The 23,734-nt window shown below is 37.3% G+C and overlaps 1 long non-coding RNA gene and 1 pseudogene across 1 annotated transcript; both read right to left on the bottom strand.

The window, feature by feature from the left end:
- The window catches only part of LOC140924802 (uncharacterized), a 451,675-nt pseudogene that overhangs the window by 180,177 nt on the left and 247,764 nt on the right, over positions 1 to 23,734 (bottom strand).
- LOC140924872 (uncharacterized) lies at positions 10,147 to 15,026 on the bottom strand. The gene is made up of 3 exons (XR_012164357.1): positions 14,939 to 15,026; positions 13,535 to 13,642; positions 10,147 to 12,105 (listed from the first exon to the last, which is right to left on the bottom strand). It is a non-coding gene; the product is annotated as an uncharacterized lncRNA (long non-coding RNA).

The following is a 23,734-nucleotide window of genomic DNA, read 5'->3' as shown; positions in this document are numbered from 1 at the left end:
GGAAGGAGAGCAGAAATTCTATACTGATGACATATCACTACCCAGATTTGGGATGTAATTCTCTTTGTTTGAGGCAAATTCCCACACGGCACAACCAATCAGAAACACGACCTAGATACTAAGTGATCGGTCATTAGTATAAAATTTTTATCCTTGTTCTGTGAACATTGTTTCATGGGGAAACCAGCAGTGGTGTAACAAAATTTTGTCGCTTTTTTCGGGATATGGTTTTGTTTAACACAATATCCATTAACTTGTGACTACAGTGCGAGTCAAACAATCTTAAGTTTACGGAAGGTTTAGGTCACATTTCAAGCACGGGTTTTTGTTTCATTAGTTTAATGATTAAATCAGTGTGACAATTGGTGGGGCCACTTTTAAGGTTGCTGCTTGCAGGTTGCCATGGATACCTCCTTGTGCCTTCCTTGATATCTTAAGGTTCCCACCACCAGTTTTCTAGGTGCCAGTATCCAAGCTCATTGGGATTGGATAAGTCAGCTGTTGGCTTTTATAAGATGTTATGTTTTTGTTTCTGAAATATCTTTTCTTTCCCTGGAAATTTCAGTAGGAGGGTGTAGGTCTTTGGGAGGGAGTATTCCCTTACATAAGCTATATATTTACCCCTATGTATAAAGATATACATTCAGAAATGTTTAAGTATGAGATAGTAAGATTTTGTGCATTCTGGAACCAGGGCATTGGATAGGAGATATTATTTTGAAGACAACAGTTCGTACCTGAAGTAGGGTAGGGAAAATCACATAATGTGGTCTGAAACACAAAAAAGGTTTCCAGAACAAATGCTTGACGATAAGTTATTGTAATCCAATCATAAACCATAGTAACTATCTTGCTTCAATACATTGAGGTTACCATTGTTTTGTTTTCTATAGAATATTGGACAAATTACTAGCAATTTTTAAAAATATTTTTACACACCAGTCTGCATGCATTTGAATTGGAGACTTAAATAGATTCAATTTTGGCTGAAAACTGGTACCTATAGTTTCAAACTGCTCTTTGGAATCTTGTTTAACATCACTGGGTTTGCTAGATGAAAAATATCCTTTGGTCATTAATTTGTCTTTATTTTTAGCAATAATATTTATTGCTTAATAATTACTGATAGTACTAGTATATAGCAATCAACAACTCATTGCCCAAATTTCATGGAAGGGCGTGCATCATCTGCCTTTTCCAGGTTAATGATGTTTATTTCGATGAGTAATCTGGGAAATATTGTTTTCAGATGCAGTTTTTTTCCACATCAGGCAAATTGATCATTTAGCTGGGTTGTTCTTGATTTATAAGCAAAGGAAGCAGTTAAAAAATGAAGACTCATGAAATTTGGTCAAAAACTCATTTGTTTATACTGTATGTCTATCTAGGGGTAAAAAAGAAACTTAAGCACTGAAACACAAATTATAGTTAATGTGATCGTTTGCATATTATTATTACATTTCAGCCTGCAGGTACCCTGGGAAAAATTCAGGAAATCATATTTCACTTTGAAATTTTTTGCCTCCAGAATTGCAGCAATTGGGTGGGAGTGTGATTAGCAATATTGCTTCCTTTGCATATTTATTTTTATTATTGTTACCATTTGTCATTAGACCATTATTTTGCATAATTGTTTCATGTCACTGCAAACTACCAGGACTCTTTAGTTATTCAAGGATTATTAAGACTTTGGTTCTTTTAATTTCTTTGGGAATTACTGCATTTAATTAGTCAACTTATAGGGAATTAATAGGAGTTCTGGTTGGTATTGTAGTGAAGGGAAGCCAAATTGTAAAACATCATTGGTCCATCATAAGCCTATATTATTTACACAACAAACAGCAAGCTCTTTAGCACAATTAAGACCTTTAACCAGGCTTCAATTAGCATAAATTGAACTTTCACTAGCATAAATCGTTTATAGCCAGAGACTAAGGTTAGTATTTCTGTATCTGCATTGAAAAAAGTCAATTTAAAAACGTTTTGGATCATCTTTATATAGAACCACAAAGAAAAGATTTAAGTTAGTTCATGATCTCAAATCTAATTATTTGGCATATAGTACAAGGCATAAGTTCTTGCTGCCTGCTAAAAGTTTACCACCAACAAACAGAAACAAAACAAAGCCAAAAAATACAAAAATGCTTAGCATGTAAGGGTTAATCTTCAGTAATACAAAGCTCTGGGTGTCAACTTAGGTACATCATTCAGGTTAGTTTAATGTTTCAGGTTAATTTAATATTTTATTTATGCAGCTATTTAATAGTGTTTATATAAGGTCATCACTGGTCTGTTTTTCTTTATTATTGCCAACTTTCATTCTAGTCCAGATCTAGAAACAAAAATTAGCACTGATTTCACAACTTACAAGATTGCATCTTTGCAACGGTTTTTCCATTGGAGAACTCAAATAAGTTTTGGAATAGCTTTCAAACATCCTAGGAGCGTATTCAAGGTTCTTTTCTTTAGACTGCAGACTATTGGTTACCATCACATTCTGTTTAAGTGTAGATTATTATTTTATAATATGCACGCCCACATTTCTTGGTGTTACAATGGTTCCTTCTTAAATATCAGTTGTTAGTTTGTTAGTTTGTTTTTTTTTTCACTCTAGGTTTTTGCTCCTCAGCAGGTTAGCATGTTGCTATTCTCTGGTAGTAATATGCTGTTATAAAAAAACTAGTAAAAATTAGGATTATAACTAACTTTTTTCCCTTTTTCGGAATTTTATTGTAACACCAAGTAATGCAGGGCTATTATGTTTTAAAGTGCTAATGGGCTTGCATTTTCTACTTAGAATTTTAGCTTCTTATTTAATTTCAGATATCAGGTGGCACACTCACAAGATTAGGAGCCCATCACTTGGGAAAGGTCAAGTTTAATCTAGCCAACCTCGCCCCTGCTGGGCTGTGGAAGCTCTGTCTCTGAGAAGGTGTGTTTCTGATGTCCTCTGAGATATTCCAACGGAGAAGTCCTGGGAAACTTTATCTGATTCTGTAATTCTTGCTGGGGGCAGTTTGGCACTTGAAAGATTTGGCAGTTTGTTCCCAAGTGGGGAGGACAACGTGAAGGAAGGTGAGAGTTTGCTTCTCATGTTTTTAGGGTTTCATTCATTTTGTTGTGATACCACACCTTTTTCCAAATTAAAAAGCATTTCGACCCAAGAGGGAGCTTGTCTGCAAACAATATATCTGGAAATGTTCATCTGTCTTGGATTTGATTTACGGGGGTGCTAGCATTGTGCTCGAAAACTTAAGGAAAGGTGTGTGGAAGGAGGACTCGTTGGCAAGAACTGGACACTGAATTGCACTAGTTTGACTTACCTGAATTTTCACAAACTGCATCAAATTGAGCTGATAGTCTCTAAGAATCTCTCTAATGAGGGCAACTGGTTATGGATTTCTCTTCTAAACCTAACCCTCGCGTAGCAAATATAGATAGCTTTCCAAAACATTTAACAAAATAGAAGTCGCATAAAAACCTGTTTTGTTCTTAATTTTTCCCAAAAATGCAATAATTTCTTGTAGCTTTTGAATCATTAAACCAACATAAACAAAACACCGCTCATATAATAGGTCTGACATCTTTTTCCTAAATATTTCAAAATAATTAAAACTACGTTAGGTTTCATCAACATCTATTTTTTTTTTTGCCTGTTGTTTTTAGTCAACTGAAAATAACAAGCAAACAAACGTGGCTGTTGATGTTCTATTTAAGTAATTTTTTTGTTTCATAAAAATCGAAATTCTTAGGTGTTAAACCATTAGGAAATACAATAACGACTGGTCAATTAGCTTGATTAATCAGACAGCTGTGGTAGTCTGCTCTATTTTCTTGTTGTCAAAAAGAGCATAGAGTAGATTTCCATTGACTGTGTGATAAATCGGTTAATTTGACTTAAATAGTTAAGGCTCGGTTAGTTTTATAAACATATGACATCGATTTCCGCGGATATTTTCTTGGTGGTGACTTCAATTGATACTTTTAAAATTGGGTTTCCGGTTTAGGACTGGGACCAAGTGATCCATTCTGTTTTAGGACAATTTTTTAGGGCCTGTTTACGTTGAGGTGGGGGACCCCAGATAGGTGAGGTAGCACGTGGCAGGTCATTCCACCTATCATGTAAACGTGATAAAATTAAAATGAAAGAGTATATGAACAGGAGGGTTACCCAACCTAAGCGAGTTACCTCACCTACCTGGGGTCCCCCACCTCCATGTAAACAGGCCCTTAGTCTTTCTTGGCCATCTCCAGTCCTTTATCGGAATCTCGTTTTAAAGTATCCATTTCAGTCACGGCCATTTTATTTTATGCAGCTGCTTTATGGTGTTTCCACGCTTTTTGAAGAGCTATTGTCACGGTCGTCATGCAAGGCTGTTGAAGTCGGCTGGCGTGACTATCGTGACTACAGCTAAAAATCTCGAGGGAACTTAAGATTGGGTTAATTTAATTATTATGCGGAAAGCATCACGGCAAGCTGCATAAATAAAAGACTAAACCTCGAATCCAAATTTTTCCGAAAACATTAACCTTTTCTCCCAAGCTAATTTCCTCAAGAAAAGAATAAACATTTTTTCGAAAACTGACTGATTTTAAATAACCGCAACTTAATATCATTAGGGAAGGTTTACTTTAAATTAAACAAAACATCTAGGAGCGCAATTTATGCGGCACTGAATCTTTGGATAATTAAATTATTATGCAGAAAAGCATCACGGCTAGATAGATAAATAAAACCAAAATTTTTCCTAGACACAATAACTTTGAATAGGTTTATAATTCTCTCGCGTTAATTTTCCTTAGGAAAAATAAACCCTTTTCGAACGCCGAAGTGGCGAGGATTTCAAATAACTGCAGCCTTTAATCATAAGAGCAGGTTAATTTTGAATTAATCAAAACATTTTGAAGCAAAATATATGCGGCACTGAATCAGCAACGCGTAAACTTTGCTTCAAAATGTTGTTTAATTGCTTTCAGAAATTTCGAAATATTAGATTGACAGCAATAGTAGCATAAAAACGAAAAGACAACCAAATTTCTTTTGATTTAGGTCTAAAAACTAAACATTAAATAGGGCGAAAGAAATCCAGTATCAGAAGCTCTCATAGGAGAGATTATTATTGACTTGTGCTCTTTGGTGAAGTTTGAGGAATGAAGGTCCGGTCAGACTAAGCGGGATTCTGTGTTCAATTCTTGCCTTCGTTTGCCGACGGAAGCGCACTGAGTACTGAGTTTCACTCTGGTAGGGCCCTTTTTTTTCTTGTCTACGGCTCTTGGGCATTTACGATATATTGAATTTGTAGACACGCAACTTCGATAAAAATTTAACTTTTCACCACAAATTACATTGGCTAATTTTTATTCCAAATTATTTTGGTGTGGTATTGTGACAAAAATGAATGAGACCCTGAGGGCATGAAGAGCAAACTCTCACTTTCCTCTACGCTGCCCACCCCACTTGGGAACAAACTGCTGAATTTTCTAAGTGTCCAACTGCCCCCAGCTTGAATGAAGGGATCAGATAAAACAGACCAGGATTTTAAAGTTGGAATATTAAATGAGGACAGAAGAATGAACACCGACTCGGAGCAGAGTGGAAGCAGTCCGGCAGGGGCGAGGGAGGCTAGATTACTTTTTTTTCTGTTTTTTTATTGTAAATAAATGGACAACAGAGACAAGTTTTATTCCTTCAATAAAGTATTGTTATCTTCAGTACCCGTGATGTTTACTTTGTAATCCAACTACTTGAGTGAACCAGATAAACACCCTAAAGGCTCAGACACAGCAAAACATTGCGCGTAGTAAGGACTACTTTACACCAGCGACATAAACAAAAGCACAAGTTAAGTGCGGACGTAACAGCACAAGAATAAACACAAACACATGAGAAAATACGCACTTATTCTTTCCATTCTCACCAGTAATAAACGCAATAGTCTTAAAGCACAAGTACAAGAAAATCAAACGGGTTCGTTTTATTCTTCTTGCGCTTGCTCTTTAATGTTGTGAATTACTGATGATCAAGAAAAGAATGAGTGTGTTCCTTCTTTCCATGTTTCTGCTTATCCTTTTGTTGTTGACTATCTCACTGAACTCAGTTGTACCGGTTTTGCCTGCGTCTATGTCGCTAGTATAAACTAATCTTTAACCTACACCGTTTTCCAACCAAGCGATTGTTGCATTCAATGTTGTTAAGGATTTATTGAATTGAACAAATTGCTTTTCTTCACACATCGCACGCAACAATCTCCGCGCTAAAAAACGACGTAAATTTACTGCGCGCAATGCTTCACTGTGTCCGAGCCTTTACGTTTGAGAGAACCATAAGTACTTCAACAACAAAGTACAAGTGTCGATGCGAACTTGGAAAAACAAAACAGGACTTGGCAACACCATTAAGAGAAATTTCGCCCACGCAAATTCTTATAATTTTGCTGATAAGCAGTATTTTAAGGTGTTTCGACAGAGTTTTCCGGAGACCATACCGATATTTTTGATTTCATTCGTCTTAAAAAGAGATTTTACCCTTGTCTGATCGCTTTGAAGTTTTCACCACTGACTGATTTTGGATTGAATAGCCGTGATAAATTGTTTAATAAAAAAGTTCTAAATGACTCAAATTAATCCTAAGTAACGTCCGAATGCTGCTTAATATCATATTTCGCTGCTTGGAAATTTTGGTGTATTTTCTTTCATGCGATCCTGAAAACTAAGTTTTTATCTCACCACCTGTGTAAATGCAACTTTATTCTAAATTTTGATTTTTAGCACTTTTCTGTATATCTCTAGAACGGCTTGACAGAATTATTTTTATACCTCATCAAATAATCTTCATGACGTGCATAATAATGTCTGAAACTTTCATCAAGATTGATTCACCGTAACACCTTGAAATTTCAAGGCAAACGTAGCCTATGAAGCGGCCAAAAATCTGTGTTACAACATTCACTGTTTTGACGTTATGCTAATTTTTCCAAATTAATGCGGACGGGCATACATTCATGACTAGTACATTTCAGTTTGAATTTTACTGCACTTTTGAATGTAAAACATTGAAAATACTCGCACTAAGGCTAACGAAAAATATCGGTATGGTCTCCGAAAAAAATGTAGCAAAACACCTTAAGGTCTTTCTCAAAGTCGCACCAACACTCGTATTTTGAGCTTGAAGTACTAGCTGGTTTAAATCAAGAGAGAGAGAGCTAAGTTCTGTTTTTGATAAACTCTTGGTAACTCTTTGTGGTAAACATCAGACTAATCTTTAAAAAAACACCTTGCATGTCGACGCAAAGTACGCCACAAATAAGTGATTTTCAGAAAATACAAGACAAAAAATATCTTGACTGTGTCTAATTCTTATGAATAGAAAGGTGCAGTCTTCCTTGAAGTGGCTCTTGGTGTCGTCACGCAGAGGCAAACGCCTTGCGTGACGAACTCAAGGACAACTGCAAAGAAGACTACGATTCTGCAGCACACTGGAAATAAAAAGAATTTATAACGCTCTCATTTGTGGCGCATTTTGCGATATAAACAAATCATTGATAAAGTCAGTCTGAAAAAATTACACAAAGAGTTATCCAAGACCTTTTTCCTTGATACTGTGAACTTCTTTTATTCCCCAAGTGATGAAAATGCTAATTCTCCTTGCTAATTCTCGTTCAGTTCGTTTACAATAGTTAAGTGATTTCTCGCGTGCCAAACCAATACCCCAAATTGTTGTTTTCTTATTCTGACCACCCTTCCAGCTTCAAAATTTATTGTTTGTGACTCAAACGATCTCATAGTCCATAGCGCCGAAAGGTAGTACCCACCCACCCCCCCCCCCCCCTCCTCCACCCCCTGGCAGTTTGGGCAATGCAAGGTAGATTTGAGATTCATCACAAAGTTCACAGTAAATAAACCAAGAAATAAACTAGCACAGACATGCAATCCACCAAGACTATACAGTCAAGACAAGTCATTAATTCATTCATAAATCAAGTCAAAAGTCAATATCCCGGTCAAGCAGTAAGTAAAAAGGTATATCGATATGTCGTGCAGTCAGCAAGAAACGAGGAAAATTGATCATCTATTAGAAAAAAATACCCTCTTAGACTATAAATATATCGATGTTACATGATCACCATATTGGGTTTCTTTCATAGGGTTAAGGCATGATTTTGGTCAAAAAATTGAAAATATCCATTATGTTTGTTTTTGGACTATAAAAATATGTATTTTACAAAGTCACCATACTGAATTTTTTTCAAAGGGATTAACCCATGACTTTGATCAAAAATGTAAAATTTCCTATTAGTTTGTTTTTGAACAAAATGGGCATTGAAATAATGTTTGACGATAATCTCGTTAAAAAACAAGCCCACCTAGACAAAAATAATTGACTTTACATAGTTGTCATACTAAGACTTTTTTAAGGTGTTAACCCTTAATTTTGGACAAAAATTGAAAATTTCCTCTTTGTTTTTTTTTTAACAAAATAAGCCTAGAAATAATGCCTCACGATCATCTTGTTAGAAAAAAAGCCCTCCTAGACTATAAAGCCCTCCTATACCAGACTGGGATTTTTTTGAGGTAGAAAATAAGCCCTCCTAGACTATAAAGATATGGATTTCACATAGATTCCGTATTTGCCTTTTTTTAAATAAAATAAGCATAGAAATAATGTCTCCTGATCATCTTGTTAGAAAGAAAGCCCTCCTAGACTATAAAAAATGGATTTTACAGAGTTGCCATATTGGGATTTTTTCAAAGGGGTTAACCCATGATTTTCGTCAAAAATTAAAAATTTCTTATTTGTTTGTTTTTGGACAAAATGGACATTAAAATCATGCTTGATGATCATCTAGTTAAAGAACAAGCCCTCCTGCTCTATTTTGGTCAAAACATGGAAATTTCATCTTTGTTTGTTTTTGGACAAAACAGGCCATGAAATAATGTTTGTTGATCATCGAGGTGGAAAACAAGCCCTCCTAGACTATAATAATTTGGAGTTTACAAAATGGCCATACTGAGATTTTTTCAAAGGGATTAACCCATGATTTTGGTTAAAAATTGGAAATTTCCTCTATGTTTGTTTTCGGAAAAAAATAAGGTATGAAATAATATTTGATGATTATCTAGTCAAAGAACAAGCCAACCTCGACGAAAAAATTATTGATTTTACATAGTTGTCATACAGACATTTTTGAAGGAGTTAACCCATAATTTTAGACAAAAAATGGAAATTTTATGTTTGTTTGTTTTTGGACATATAAGGCCTGGAAATATTGTTTAATGGTCATCAAGTAAAAACACAAGACCTCCTAGACTATAAAAATATGGATTTTACATAGATGCCACATTGGCTTTTCAAAGTGGTTAACCCATGATTTTGGTCAAAAATTGGAAATTATCCGTTTGTTTTTGACAAAATGGGCCTTGAAATAATGATTGATGATCATTGAGGTAGAAAACAAGCCCACCTAGACTATAAAAATGTGAATATTAAAAAGTTGCTATACTGAGATTTTTTCAAAGGGGGTAACGCTAAAAAATCTTTAAATTTGAAATTTCCTCTCTGTTTGTTTTTTTGGCAAAATACCCTAGTCTGTAAGTCAACCAGTCAGCCCATTAGTCTGTAAGTCAGTCAGTCTGTCTGTCAGTCAGTCAGCCAGGCAGTTAGTCAACCAGTCAGTCAGTTAGTCAGTCAGTAAGCCAGTCAGTCAGCCAGTTAGTCAACCAGTCAATAAGTCAGTCAGTCAGCCAGTTAGTCAACCAGTCAGTAAGTTAGTCAGTCTGTCAGTCAGTCATTCTACCTGTCAGTCAGTCAGCCAGCAAGTGAGTCAACCAGTCAGTCCATTAGTCAGTCTGTCAGTCAGTCAGCCAGTTAGTCAACCAGTCAGTCAGTACGCCAGTTAGTCAATCAGTCTGTAAGTCAGTTGGTCAGTCAACCAGTCAGTCTGTTAGTCAGTCAGTCAGTCAGCCAGTCTGTCAGTTAGTCAGTCTATTAGTCAGTCAGTCAGACAGTTAGTCAACCAGTTAGTCCGTCAGTCAGTCTGTCTGTCAGTCATCCAGTTAGTCAACCAGTCAGTCTGTTAGTCAGTCAGTCAGTCAGTCCGTCAGTCTGTCAGTCAGTCAGTCTGACATTTGGTCAACCAGTTAGTCTGTCTGTCAGTCAGCCAGTTAGTCAACCAGTCAGTCAGTTAGTCATTCAGTCACTCAGTCAGTCTGTAAGTCAGCCAGCCAACCAGCCAGTCATTCATTCATTCAGTCAGTCACTCAGTCAGTTAGTCTCTGTTGGTCAGGCAGTTAGTCAATTAGCCAGTAAGTCAGTTGGTCAGCTATTCAGTCATTCAGTCAGTAAGTCAGACAGTCAGCCAGCCAGTCAGTCAGTCAGTCACCATGCCAGTCAGTTACATGTACTGATGTTGGCTGTATAAGCCATAATTTAGATTGCATGTCTGATCTTACCTACAGTCAGTTTTACATCTTTTTATCCTCCATGTGAAAATCATGAGAACTTTGAACAAAGTTCTTACCACAGTGCTAACAAAGTTTGAAATTTTAAGTAGTTTTCAAATTTCAAATTTTGCTAAATTATGAATGATATTTTAGTTATCAGCCTATTTTAATATGTTAACAAAGTTGTTGTTTCACAAAGTGCTAGATTTGACAATTTTTTGGGCTAAACGTTTGGAGTTGCTGAGTTCAGAGACTGCCAGTTGAATTGGACCATCTTTTCAGCAACACTCTAAACTTAATTCATGGCTTTCTGTTGTTTTCCTCTTTCAAAACGTTTTAAGTGCAATGTAGTGTACATAAGGCTCTTAGAACAAAAAAATGACTTGACTGAATAATAATATGAAACTTCAATCACATCAATGTACACTGGCTGCAGTACATTATTTGTCCTTTTTTGGCCAAATCAAAGCCTTTTTTTCTCAAAACGTTTCCTATTTCAGCCAAACGTTCACCAAATTACTGCTGCTGACACTATGATTCGAGTTTGAACTTAAATTTAAAGGTTCAGTGGTTGGCAAATAATAATATTGGGTCATTGACAATGTAGTTCTTTGAGAATGACTTTGCAATGTAATTTTGCACATGAAGGTGATGTAAAACTACTGTGACTATAGCAGAACTTAGCTCATATCTATAACATAACTGTGGCAAAACCGATCAAAAGAAAACTAATACTTATCCAGGAATAAAATGCTAAATCTATTTGGCATGATTAATTTCCAGGCCAAATGTTTAGACACACAATAAACTAGGATTATAAAATGAATTTTCATGTGCATTTTCATAGTATAATAATTATACTATGAAAATGCACAGTGTTTTTTTCCACCAGTAGTGTTTATTCAACCAGCAGTGGGTTGAAGATTGAGTGACATCCACTAAAGTTGTTCAAATTATGTTTAGTTGTCGAGTTGCAAACAGTTAAGGGTTTTGGATAGTTTTCCTTCATTTTGTATACATGTAACAGTGAATTGAATGGCTTCTTGAGCTTACAACACAGACTGTTTTTTCGTAAAAATGGTTTAGGGTCTTGTCAATTTCAACAAATGCATTTATCCATCAAATCTTCTGACAGTAAACAGATCCAATCACTTTTTATCAATTAACTGTTTCGAGTTGATGTTCTAGATTTTATTCAAAAACATAAGTTTTGAAAATTTTAAACAAACATCATAATTTGTTTTGCAAACCAACTTCTGCATAACAAATAACGTGGTTTTGACTTTGATTACCACAAGGAATCATCAGAAGGTGAAACTTTTGCCTTTTATTTTTTACTTACTAATTTCAATTTCAAAATTGTATCATTGAATCTTGTGGCAAAAAATGGTGCACAAAGGAAACTCCATACACTTTGAATCAAGCAAATGTTGTAGTAAACTTAAAGATACCCTCTATTGTTAACTCCCTTAAAATGCATTTAAAGGCATTTTAATGTAATGTCCTGGATAAGATTAGTAATTGTCTTTTGAACAAGCCAGCCACATTTTATTTATCTGGTTCACTCAAGAGCTGGATTACAAAGTAAACTATGTACTGAAGATAACCTTGAAATCCTAAATGTTGAAGACTTGATCCAATCCGTTTGTGGCATATGCATCTAACCTGGAACAAAAAAATTACAAATCTACATAAGCAACAGGATAAAACTATCTAAAGTCAGGGGTTTCAAGTAGCCAGCTGGTTAAAACAGAGACTGTAAACAATTGTATCAACAAGGGGCCCATAAGGGGGCATGCTCCCCCGAGAAAATTTTAAAATTTTAAAGCACGAAAAGGCATTCATTGGTTGTTGATGTATATTGAAACAACACTACAGTGGAACCTCTATAATTCAGGGGACACCCCCTGCCTGAATAGAAGTGTCCCTTGAATAGAGATTGGGCAAGAGTTTGTTTTAAAATAATTAACCAACAACCGATTTTCTTAATTTCTGCCTTGGAATCTGTTGCAGTTATCATTTTTCAAGCAGCTAAATAAAAAATCATAGTTAACTTTACTCCGGCAAATTGCACTTGTTTCAAAAAGTGCAGTTCATCGATGATTTAAGTGAGATTGTTCATGTTGTGAAAGCTCTAATCATTGTGATCAGTGTAAACATTAACTTATCAAACCTCTAATTGTGGTCAGTGATACATTCTGAGCACTAAGGTGTCACCTGAGTGGAGGTTATACCTGGGATTCGGGACTAAGAAAAAGTGTCCCTTCAACAGAGGTATGAGATAAAAAGTTTAATATGTGAATATTTGTCCTCTGCCAAATTTTGTGTCCCCTGAATGGACAGAGGTGTCCCAAAGGAGAGGTTCCACTGTACAATATTCTATTAATATAAATTATCAGTTCAATTAAGAACCAATACTTATAAAACAGAGGTGTTATTATATTTATATTCATAATAACAATAATAATCATAACTATAACAAAATTGTGAAATCTGATTGGCTATCAACTACCCTGATTTCAGCCTTAATTGAACAGTTTAATACGACAGTATGCGTCATGCCCAAGTAATTGGACAGTACACGCCATCACGCGCACACTTAAATGGCTTTTCTTTTCCACTGCTAGCAAAACAAAATTTACAATTTCTTGTGTTTTGATTTAAAAAATAGCCTGTTACATCAAAAATTTTGTTAAAGTCATGATTAATAATTGGTAACAGAACTTCATGTCGTCCAATTCGGTCTGTAATCATACTCGTGATTAAACAAATCAGACTCCCGCTACGCGGTCGTCCGATTTTGTTAATCACTCATATGATTACAGACTAAATTGGACTCGCCTCAGTCCTGTTACCATTACTAATAACAAGAAAAAGAACAATTATAATAATAATAACATCATTCAATAAGGTTAAACACATCACATTCAGATATTGATAACACAATTGACCTATAAAGAAGTAACTATATATGATCAGAAATGCCCAATTTAACTGGGAGAGGTCCCTTATCAAAATGCCACCCAATCTTAATACTAGTTACATTTTATTTTGCTATGCTAGTAGTATTAACAATGAAGGTTTACAAACCAACCTAGTGACTTATCGTCATCTCTTTCCTGTGATAATGACTTCCTTTAATACAGCTGCCTCTCTATTGTTGGAGCCACTCATAACCATGCATCTGACGATCTGCCACACCCTGTTCAAGACAAATTGTCACATTAATTTTAACATGAAAAGATTTTGCCTGAATAGGCATTGTGAGACAAAAGCTGGGTTGAAAATCTTCCTGAACATCCACTTGCTTCTAGGAGGAAAACCCCAGCCAGCTGCGCTGCACCACACATTCAGTGACGCCCTGGCCTGTGTCAGCAACTATTTCCAAAACTACATCGATTTCTAATTTCAGCAGGTAACCATTGATAGTCATCATTATCATCATCATCAGTCGAGCAAAGAGCAGTGGACTGTACACTGTAAGTAGTCTCCAACTGTCTCGAGCTTGGGCAGCATGCACAATGTCCTCCTCTGAGAAAATGGTATTTCTGACAGTGCAGTATAACACAACAGACAGAAATAGCTATTTTGCCAGCACAGACCAGAGGACTGGGCCAGCTAGGAGGAATTGTGAATAGCTTTTTGAGATGTGTTTAGTTGTACATTGCATTTGAATCAGTCTAGGTCAGCATTCATTCAAGCTCCTAATGCTTATTTTATTTGCCAATTGTTGTTATATTCTTTATGGCCTTTTGCCAGGTAGTCTTTGCGTACCTTTGCCCCCAAGTTGTCAGCACCCCAGCTGATATCAGCAGGTGGAGGTGTGCATTCCCTTTTTTCCACAAAGTGGTTTTTTTGTATCCAGCGGTGTCGTACTTAACTTCCTTCGAGATTTGTGTTTTGTCATTGGGTGTGTTGTATTTTAGTGCGGTCTTGTAATCTTACGAAAATTTAGCAATAAACTGGCTTTGATGTCCTTGCTGACCAACAGGCCCCTGTATTTATTCTGGTGTGGGTGTTTTCTGGGTAGTGTAGGTAAAATTGCAAGATTCCAGCTCTCTCGTTTTGGTCCTGTTTTTGGCGAATAATTCCAGCCTCCCATTTTCACTTAATATTCTGCCGTTTTTGAAACTTTTCCTTTTCTTTGTTTAACCATGCAGTCTTTTTAGCACAATTTGTTGCCCTTTTTCTGTGTTTTCTCAGCTATTTTTACCCTTTTGGCATCAGAGCATGAGCCTGTAATAATTTTGGGTGCAGTATTTCCATTGACGGTGATCTCAAATTGAAGCAAAATGGCATCTTAGAGGTACATATCTTAAAATTTTTCCCAGGGGAGCATGCTCGTAGAACCCCCTAGAGTCTCGGGCCTTCAGCGCTCATGGGTGACACTTAGCCGCCCCAAAAACCTCCTTTAAGTTTTACTTGACAGGGTTGGAATCTCTGAAATGCTTATTCATTACCAATAGATAGTATTACCAATAAAGGTCCACAAACCAACCTAGTGACTTGTGATCTCTTCCCTGTGGCAACGACATCCTTCAAATCAACTGCCTCTCCAATGTTGGAGCCACTCATGAACATCTGTTATTCTTTTCTGCCTGAAAAAAGAAATAACTGAAGGTTAAGCAAAGCGAGTACATCATAATGTTATTTTAAACTTCCTAGAATCGTATCTGTCTGTGAACCTACATGTACAGTCTATCCTGTCTATCGTAAAACTACTATATCTTCGTAAAATTAAACAAAAAATATTATGAAATCTCTCATGCTAAGAAACTACTGTACTGCTGTACTAGTCCTGCATCCAAACATGACGCCTTCCTTTGAGATTTAGAACTGCAACAGTCGTCTCAACTGATGCACCCCTTTTGATTTTTAGTGCTTTTCTGTTTATCTCTAGAACGGCTCGATGGAATTCTCTCTAAACCTCATCAAATAATCTTTATGGTGTGCATAATAATGTCTGAAACTTTCATTACGATTGATTCACTGCAACACCTTGAAATTTCAAGGCAAACGTAGCCTACTAAGGCAAATGAAAAATATTGGTATGATCTCTGAAAAATTGTTTCGAAATACCTTACAGTCTTTCTCAAACTCGCACCAACACTCCTTTTTTGAACTTAAAGAGCTAGCTGGTTAAAATCAAGAGAGAGCTAAGTTCTGCTTTTGATAAACTCTTGGTAAATCTTTGTGGTAAAAATCCTTGATCCTGTGAACCTCTTTTACTACCCCAGTGATGAAAATGCTAATTCTCCTTGCTAATTCTCACAGTTTCTTTGTAATAGTTATTGTACTAAGTGATTTCTTGCATGTTAAACCAATACCCTAAATTGTTGTTTTCTTATTCCAGCCACCCTTCCAGGTTCAAATCTTATTGGTTGTGACTCAAACGATCCCATAGATCATGGCGCCGAAAGCTAGTACCCAATCCCCTTGCAGTTTAGGCAATGCAAGGAAGATTTGAGATTCATCATAAAGCTCACACTAAATAAACCAACAAAAAACTAGTACTAACATGCAATCAACCAAGAGCTATACAGCCAAGACATGGCATTCATTCAGTCATAAATCAAGTCAAAGTCAATAAATCACTAAATTATTCAGTCAAATATGTCAATATTCTAGTCGAAATGTAAATGAAAAGGTATTTGGTATGTCATGCAATCAGCAAGTAACAAGGTAAAATACTAAATTGATCATCTGTTACAATATATCGATTTTACTTGGTTGCCATATTGGGATTTTTTTAAAGGGTTAACCCATGATTTTGGTCAAAAACTGGAAATTTCTCCTGTCTTTGTTTCTGGACAAAATAAGCTATGAAATAATATTTGATTATCAACTTCTGGACCATAAAATTACGGATTTTACATAGTTGCCCTACAGGGTTTTTCAAAGGGGTTAACCCATGATTTTGGTCAAATATTGGATATTTTCTCTTTAATTGTTTTTGGAAAAAATAGGCCTTGAAATAAGGATTGATGAACGTCTAGTTAGATAACAGGTCCTTCTAGACCATGAAAATATTGATTTTACATAGTTGCCATATTGGATTTCAGAAGGGGGTTCAGACCCATGATTTTGGTCAAAAATTGGATAGACCCTCTTTCTCTGTTTTTGGCCTAGAAATGATGATTGATGATCATGAAGTTACAAAAAAAACCCTCCTGGAAAATAAAAATAGCAGTTTTACATAGTCACCAAATTGGATATTTTTTCAAAGGAATTAACCCATGATTATGGTTAACCCATGATTATGGTCAAGAATTGGAAATTTCCTCTTTGACAAAAAAGGCCTTGAAATAATGTTCTATGATCATCAAATTATCAAAAAAGCCTTCCTAAACAATTTATTTTACAAAGTCACTAGAATAGTAGTCAATTTTGTAAAACTTTTTAAAGCTTAATTAGTTGTAAATGCTGTTACATTGTATTTTTCCTTTATCTCTTGTACGTTGTTTTTATTTTTCTTCCATGTGAATGTAAGTATTGTCATTAGAAGTGTTGTAACCAATAAATGTTATTAAAAAAAAAAAAAAAAAAAAAAAGGGGTCACCCCTTGATTTTGGCAAGAAAGTCCTAATATTGCAGTTGAACAGTCAGCGTTAAATCATTCAGTCAGTTTAAGGTGTAATAGTTCAGTTTTTCCCTGCAGTGAATCATTTGCCTGTAACCATTCAGTCTTAATTGGCAACTCTGATATAGTTATCAATAATATTATGTCTCCCATTGCCAAAAAAACACCAGTAGATTCAAATGATCAGAAAGTGAGCTTGCAAGTCCAGCACAACAGGTCAGCAACAATCAACATTTTTGGCCATGACTGTTTCAGAAATAATATCTGTCATTCCTCCCACAAGTCACTCAGTCACCCAGTATGTAAGTTAAAGTCTGCCAATCAGTCAGCTAGCCAGTCATCCAGCCAGTGAGTCAGTCAATCAGTCAGTCAGTTGGCCAGTTACTCTTTCAGTCAGTCAGTCACCAGTCAAGTAGTCAGCCAGTCTGTCAGTCAGTTAAGCAGTCAGTCACTTAGCATGTAAGCCAGACAGTCAACCAGTCAGTCAGCCAGTCAGTGAGTCAGTCATTCACATAACATGTAAGCCAGACAGTTGACCAGTCTCCTTGACAGTCAGTCAGTTAGTCTGTCAGTCAGTTAACCAGTCAGTGAGTCAGTCAATCAGTCAGTCAGCCAGTAAGCAGGTCAGTCAGTCAGTCAGGTAGCCAGCCAGTCTGTCAGTCAGTTAGTCAGGTAGCCAGCCAATCTGTCAGTCAGTCAGACAGTTGGCCAGTCAGTCAGTCAGCCAGCCAGTCTGTCAGTCAGCCAGTGAGCCAGTCAGTCACAAATAACATTTGTCATTCTTTCCACAAGTTGCTCAGTCACTCAGTATGTAAGCCTGCCCAATCAGTTGGCTAGCCAGTCAGCCTGCCAGTGAGTCATTCAATCAGTAAGTCAGTCATTTGGTCAGGCAGTCAGATAGCCAACCAGCTGTCAGTCAGTCAGTCAGTCAGTCAGTCAGGCAATGAGTCAGTCAGTCAGTAAGAGTCAGTCAGTTAGTCAGCCAGCCAGTCAGTCGGTTAGCCAGTCAGTCAGTCAGTCAGTCAGTCAGTCAGTCAGCCAGAGAGTTGGTTAGTCAGTTAGCGAGTTTGTCAGTTAGTCTAGTCATTTAGTCAGTCAGTCCACCAGTCAGTAAGCCAGCCAGTCAGTCAGCCACCTGATAGGTCAGTCCATCAGTCAGTAAGTCAGCCAGTCAGTCAGTCAGTCAATTTAGTCAGTCAGTCAGTTAGTCAGCCAGCAGTCAGGCAGTCAGTCTATCAGTCAGTTTGTCAGTCAGTAAGTCAATTTAGTCAGTCAGTCAGCCAGTCAGCAAGCTAGTCAGTTAGCAATATTGGCTGTATAAGCTACAATGTAGATTGCATGTCTAATCTTAACCACAGTCAGTTTTACACCTCTTTTTATTCCTATGTTAGTTGGGAAACTTTAAAACAACAACACAGTCAACAACCCAAGTAAAAATCATGAGAATTTTGAACAAAGTTCTTACCACAGTGCCAGCAAAAATTTTGAAATTTTTAATGGTTAATGGGTAAGTTGACAGTCTTGATTTGAGACTCGATCCTCTAGTCTCAAAGCTCAAACGCTTCCACATGTATCTAAAGTTAGGATAAAATCAATAACATTTATTTACTATTTTACTGTTTATCAGTTCATTTTTGATTCCGCCATCACTTATGAAATAGAGGTGTTCTCTAAATAATTTTGCATAATGTACAAATTTTAGGTTCACTTTGATTTATCTTAGTTCGATTCTCAATTTCCACATTTGCATACCAGCCCTTGGAGACAAAAGAAATTAAGAATCAACCTACATGTAGGTTAAGAAATTTTAGCCTGAAATCAAATTTGACCTGTAACATTCAAGATACAGGCCAGATGCAAAATGGTTGAGACACAACTGCTTTAAGAAAGTGCTTTCATACTTTGGTGTGTCTCAAAGACATAATTTTTATGAATACAAGGGATTTCTCCCTCAATCTCGCCAATCAGAGTGCGAAAAATACTGTCAGATAGTCCCGGGGATTAGAGCTAACATCAGCTAACATTAAGAAGTGGGGGAAGGGCTTGGTGGGCCTGTGAGACTGCTACGAATGAGGTAAACTTCAGCAACAGCTTGCCCCAATTTTTTTATCCTGCCCATTCAAAGTTGTTATTTCAAGGGTTGAATGCAATCTTGGAATTTTTGCCATGATCTTGGTAATTGGGGAGAGCACCTTGAATTATATCCCATGTCTGATAAACATTTCTATAGCCCAGTAAATAAGTAGTTGGTATCTCAAGTCTTTCTGCAACTGACCATAGATATATTATCATAAGATTACTATGATCTAACAGGTCAAAATTAAATCCAGGTTGAAATTGTTTTAACCTAGATTGATTGTCAATTTCTATTACCTGCTAGCCCTAAATCATGAATAATTATAGGGCTAGGAGACTAAGGAAATTCAAAATCAACCCAGCTTAAAAAGATTAAATCTGAATTTAATTTTGACCTGTAACATAATACTAATAAAATAATAATACTGGTACAGTAATAATAGTAATAATACCCCTCCTTCCCCGCCCCCCCCCCCCCCCCCCCCCCCCCACCGGGCATAGCCGTCTTGTCATGTCGTTGCAAATCCTCTTACGTATCAGATTATCAACAACAACAAAAAACAACAACCGCCAGCGTTTGACTTTGCAAACTTATGCAAGAATAGTCCATGTAGCCGTTCGGAACGAACTCAGGAGAGCCTACCTGAAAATATACGTGCGGTCCAACAGACTTTGCCGCTTTGTGTGTGCTTGTTTCACGTTGATGAAGTAGCACATTTCTATAGATGCAAATGAGCCAAACGACAAAGAACAAGCCATCAAACAGTTTGCCATTAAAGCCATGGTGTTGAAGTTCCATGTCAACGGTGGAATCACAACAAAAACGTTCAGGCTCTCAAAAACGTGCGCCATTTTCAGGCGCCATCTTTGTTTCTTCTTGGTTCCAGGTTTCACTCAGTGTTTAAAAGTGGATGGAGCTTGGATTAAGAAAATTTGGATTCTGGAGTCAGGGACTTTTTGCTTGTGGAATCCGGAATCCTAAGCTACAGCTAAGGGAATCCAGGATCCCACTAATGATTGCAATCCAGAATACAAGTTCCAGTGAAAAGAATCCAGAATCCAGTAGCTCGAATCCCGAATCCACGGCGTGGACATTACATTGGGCGACTATAAAGTTGTGGTAGGTCTGAAAACGTAGTTTCAATCATGTTATGAACTTTCAATTTTTGCCCCTTTCAAAAAAACAAATCTATTTGACTTTGAAAAATGTAAAAACCAGCAATGTGCGAAGTTTTCTCTACTGCCTAACTGATGAAACAAGTGAAAAGCTGACGATTCCCACAAGACTCAAGAAAGCAAACTGTCGCATGCCAATATACTGAACTGTTACTTAGTAACAATCGTTAATGTGACCGCTTACCGTGCACCCGACCGAGCAGTTGATGAAGAACGATCCTAATATGGATTTTTTAAATAGAATTTGTAACCTTTGAATGTTCAAGCAGACCAGTTTCAGTGTAAGTTGTGCATGTTTTGTCCTTCCTTAATTTCTGCAAGGATAGTTGACATGGATGCAAAAAAATAAAAAATAAAATAACACACCAACTAGTGAAGGTTTCCAAGTCACAGACATAGCTATAGCTAGGCCAATAGGCTCGGTTTTACATTTTTTCTGCCCACTTGAAACAAAAATTCAACTTTCTTACGACAAACTTTCGAGTTTAGAAGATATTCGATAATTCCAGAAACATGAATGCTTGAAGATCAGCAAGCCACTATTGATTCAACACTTCCGCATTCGCTTTCACAAGAGTTCCCAGTTTATCAGGGGCACTTACAGCGCATCCAGCTGTGTCAATACTACAGCAGCTGCAGAGAAGAGTAAAAAGTTTTTTGAGGTCAACGATGAAAAAGAACCGCCTGGTGGGCTTGAACTTTTTTGGGATTGATGAGTATCTTAACGCAGAAGACTTGCTTAATGGTACGTGAAACGCACGATTTCTAGTTTTAAAGAACTGTAGGGTTTGTCCCTTACAGAATTAACCTTTTAAATCTAACCACAGCTTTGTCGTGATCAGAAGAGGATTTGCTAAATTTACAACGATCGCGACAAAGATATCCGATATCTTAAAGACGATGCGCCCGCATTGGCCAAGTATAACGCTAAACTTGATTAGCTCATGGCGCCTGAACAAAGCTCTTCAGGTAGATGAAGCAGAATATTTTATTGTGAAATCGTTCCAACAAGTTTCTTAGAAAAACAAAACTCTTCCAGAGGAAATAATAGTGTTGACAAGCCCCGGCCGGGTTAACCAAGATAATTAATTATGTAAAATATCTAGCCGCTTCTGATTGGCTCTATTCCCCGGCATAATTCCTCATAACCAGCCGACACTTACAATCAGTTGAAGATAGGGAATATACCATCGATACGATGGTATGTAGCCCCAACTGAATACAAAATCGCTGATCTACCGAGGTGGATCTGCATAGTTCTTCACATTATACTCAGGGACATTCAATATTATTGTTAAATACAGTTGAACCTCTCTACAACGGCCACCTTGGAGACAGAAGAAAGTGAGCATTGTAGAGAGGTTGAGACACGAGTCAATGTACAGACTGTCAACCAAAAAAAATGGCAGTTGTAGACAGGTGGCCGTTAGTTGAGGTTTGACTGTATCAAGAACCACTGGCGCTGACCAAACACTGCAATGAAGGAGATCCTTTGAGGAGAAATACCCCAGCTAAGGGCGTCAAAAAACTACAGACGCCTATAACTTGAAAAAAAATCCAACTTATCTGGTCACATAATCGATCAGGCCTTCTATCGTCTGAAACTTGCAACCAACGATGCCCACGGTATCAAAACATTGACCCTACAAAGTGTTTACGAAATCAGCTCGGAATGGTTGGCCCCTTCTCCTGCGTTATTATTATTGTCATTATCATTATTTCTTGTTGTTGTCATGGATGTTGTTGTTGTTATTTGCTGCTTGCTAAAAGTTTCGAGTTACTGTCCAACCAAAACAGTCGCGCCCAATTCACACTGGAGGGAGATGGACTCCGATCTTGACAAAATTGGGTGGGCGGGACCAAATTCCTCATCAGCGTCGACCAACAAACATCAGAAGTCTGGGGACCAGTAAACTCTGAGAAGGGAAATTAACCATTGTCTCAGCAAAATTACCGTCGGATGTTATTAGGGAGTTTTAAATATGATGATCTTTTAAACGCGACCTTTTTTGCAACGTATATGTACCAATATCTACCCTGCTGCGCCCGCACGAAAGGGAGAGGAGGCCCCCTCTCCTTTTCTCCCCTCGCGAGTCCTCAAGAATTCTTCCTTCGCCCCCCACAAAAGCGGAGCCTGCTAGGCAGGCTAACTGTTATCTGGAGGATTTAGCACGGTTTGACGGACAAAACTCGCCAAACACCAACAGAAGACCACAGAACGCAGCGGAATTCTTCCTCAGACCCTGTCGACCGTCTCCTATGTCCGAGGAAGACTGGATAAAACACGCTGAGTCATCACTTTATCATTGTCGACTCCTGCAAATCTCAGAAATTTATAAATTGCTGAAGGTAAGGAGAGCTTCTCAGTACATTATATATATATCTTAGAGTGATTTACGTGTTAGCATTAATCGTCACAAGAAAAGAGCTAAGATTTTAAGCCTGTACTGATGTACGAGTTCGCCTCGCTTGGCTCAGAAAGCACATGTTATGAAGGCTAGTACTGCACCAAATGAGTATCGGATTGAGCGGATTATAATGGCCTTCGTAACAAGCGTTTCCACATATGTTTACCGCTAGGTTAAATTGTTGCTCAGAAATCCCATGAGTGTATCGGATTGAGCTGATTATATTTGCCTTCGTAACACTGAGCGTTTCCGCGCGAATTTGTTGAACAACAGCGTTCCACCTTCAACGAACTCGCGTCGAAACGCTTGTTGCGCCGACTATAGCGGACAGACAGACTTAAGTTGTAGGGTTCCCAGCGATTTATGACATTTAAAACTTACAGTTTAGTGGAGATATATCGTTGTTTTAGTTAGGCAGTGTTGCAAAGACAAGCGGGCTGGGGGTGGTTAGGATTTTGTAAATACGGGAGATCTAAAATCTGGAAATTGTCTCTCTTAATTGTCTTAAAGTAATTTGCAACATCAACCACCCCACCCTGCATAACTGCAAATCAACCCATGGGTGTGGCTCAGGACATTATACAAAGTCTTACATAAAGTATGTACTGGCCCTGAACACTGATGTGTTTTCATTCAAAATCGCGTTATCAATAGTTTTGCAAGACAAGGTTTGAAAAATGTCAGCTTCAACGGTACAATGGTAAATAATTTCATTGCACCTGTAATTACTACTTACATGTAACAAATGTTTGTATTGTTGCAGGTACCTTTGGGAGTTTGTCCATATCTTGGGAAAGTGCTCCTTTGTCTACCTCACTGGATTATATTGTTTAACTTAATTTATTTTATGATGAAAAGGATTGATAAAGGAAGCAGCATGTCAACACATGAACAACTTCACACTGGGAAAAAACCCTATGAATGTAAGCAATGTGGCAAGAGTTTTAGTCGATCAGGAAATATAAAGTCACATCAGAGAGTCCACACGGGAGAGAAGCCTTTTGAATGTACATGGTGTGGCAAGTGCTTTAGCAGAGCAGGGCACCAGAAAAGA

This window comes from Porites lutea, chromosome 14 (genome assembly GCF_958299795.1).
Source record: "Porites lutea chromosome 14, jaPorLute2.1, whole genome shotgun sequence".
Lineage (NCBI taxonomy): Eukaryota > Metazoa > Cnidaria > Anthozoa > Scleractinia > Poritidae > Porites > Porites lutea.
Note: the sequence above shows the minus strand (reverse complement) of the source record. Positions and strands in the feature narration are given on the sequence as shown.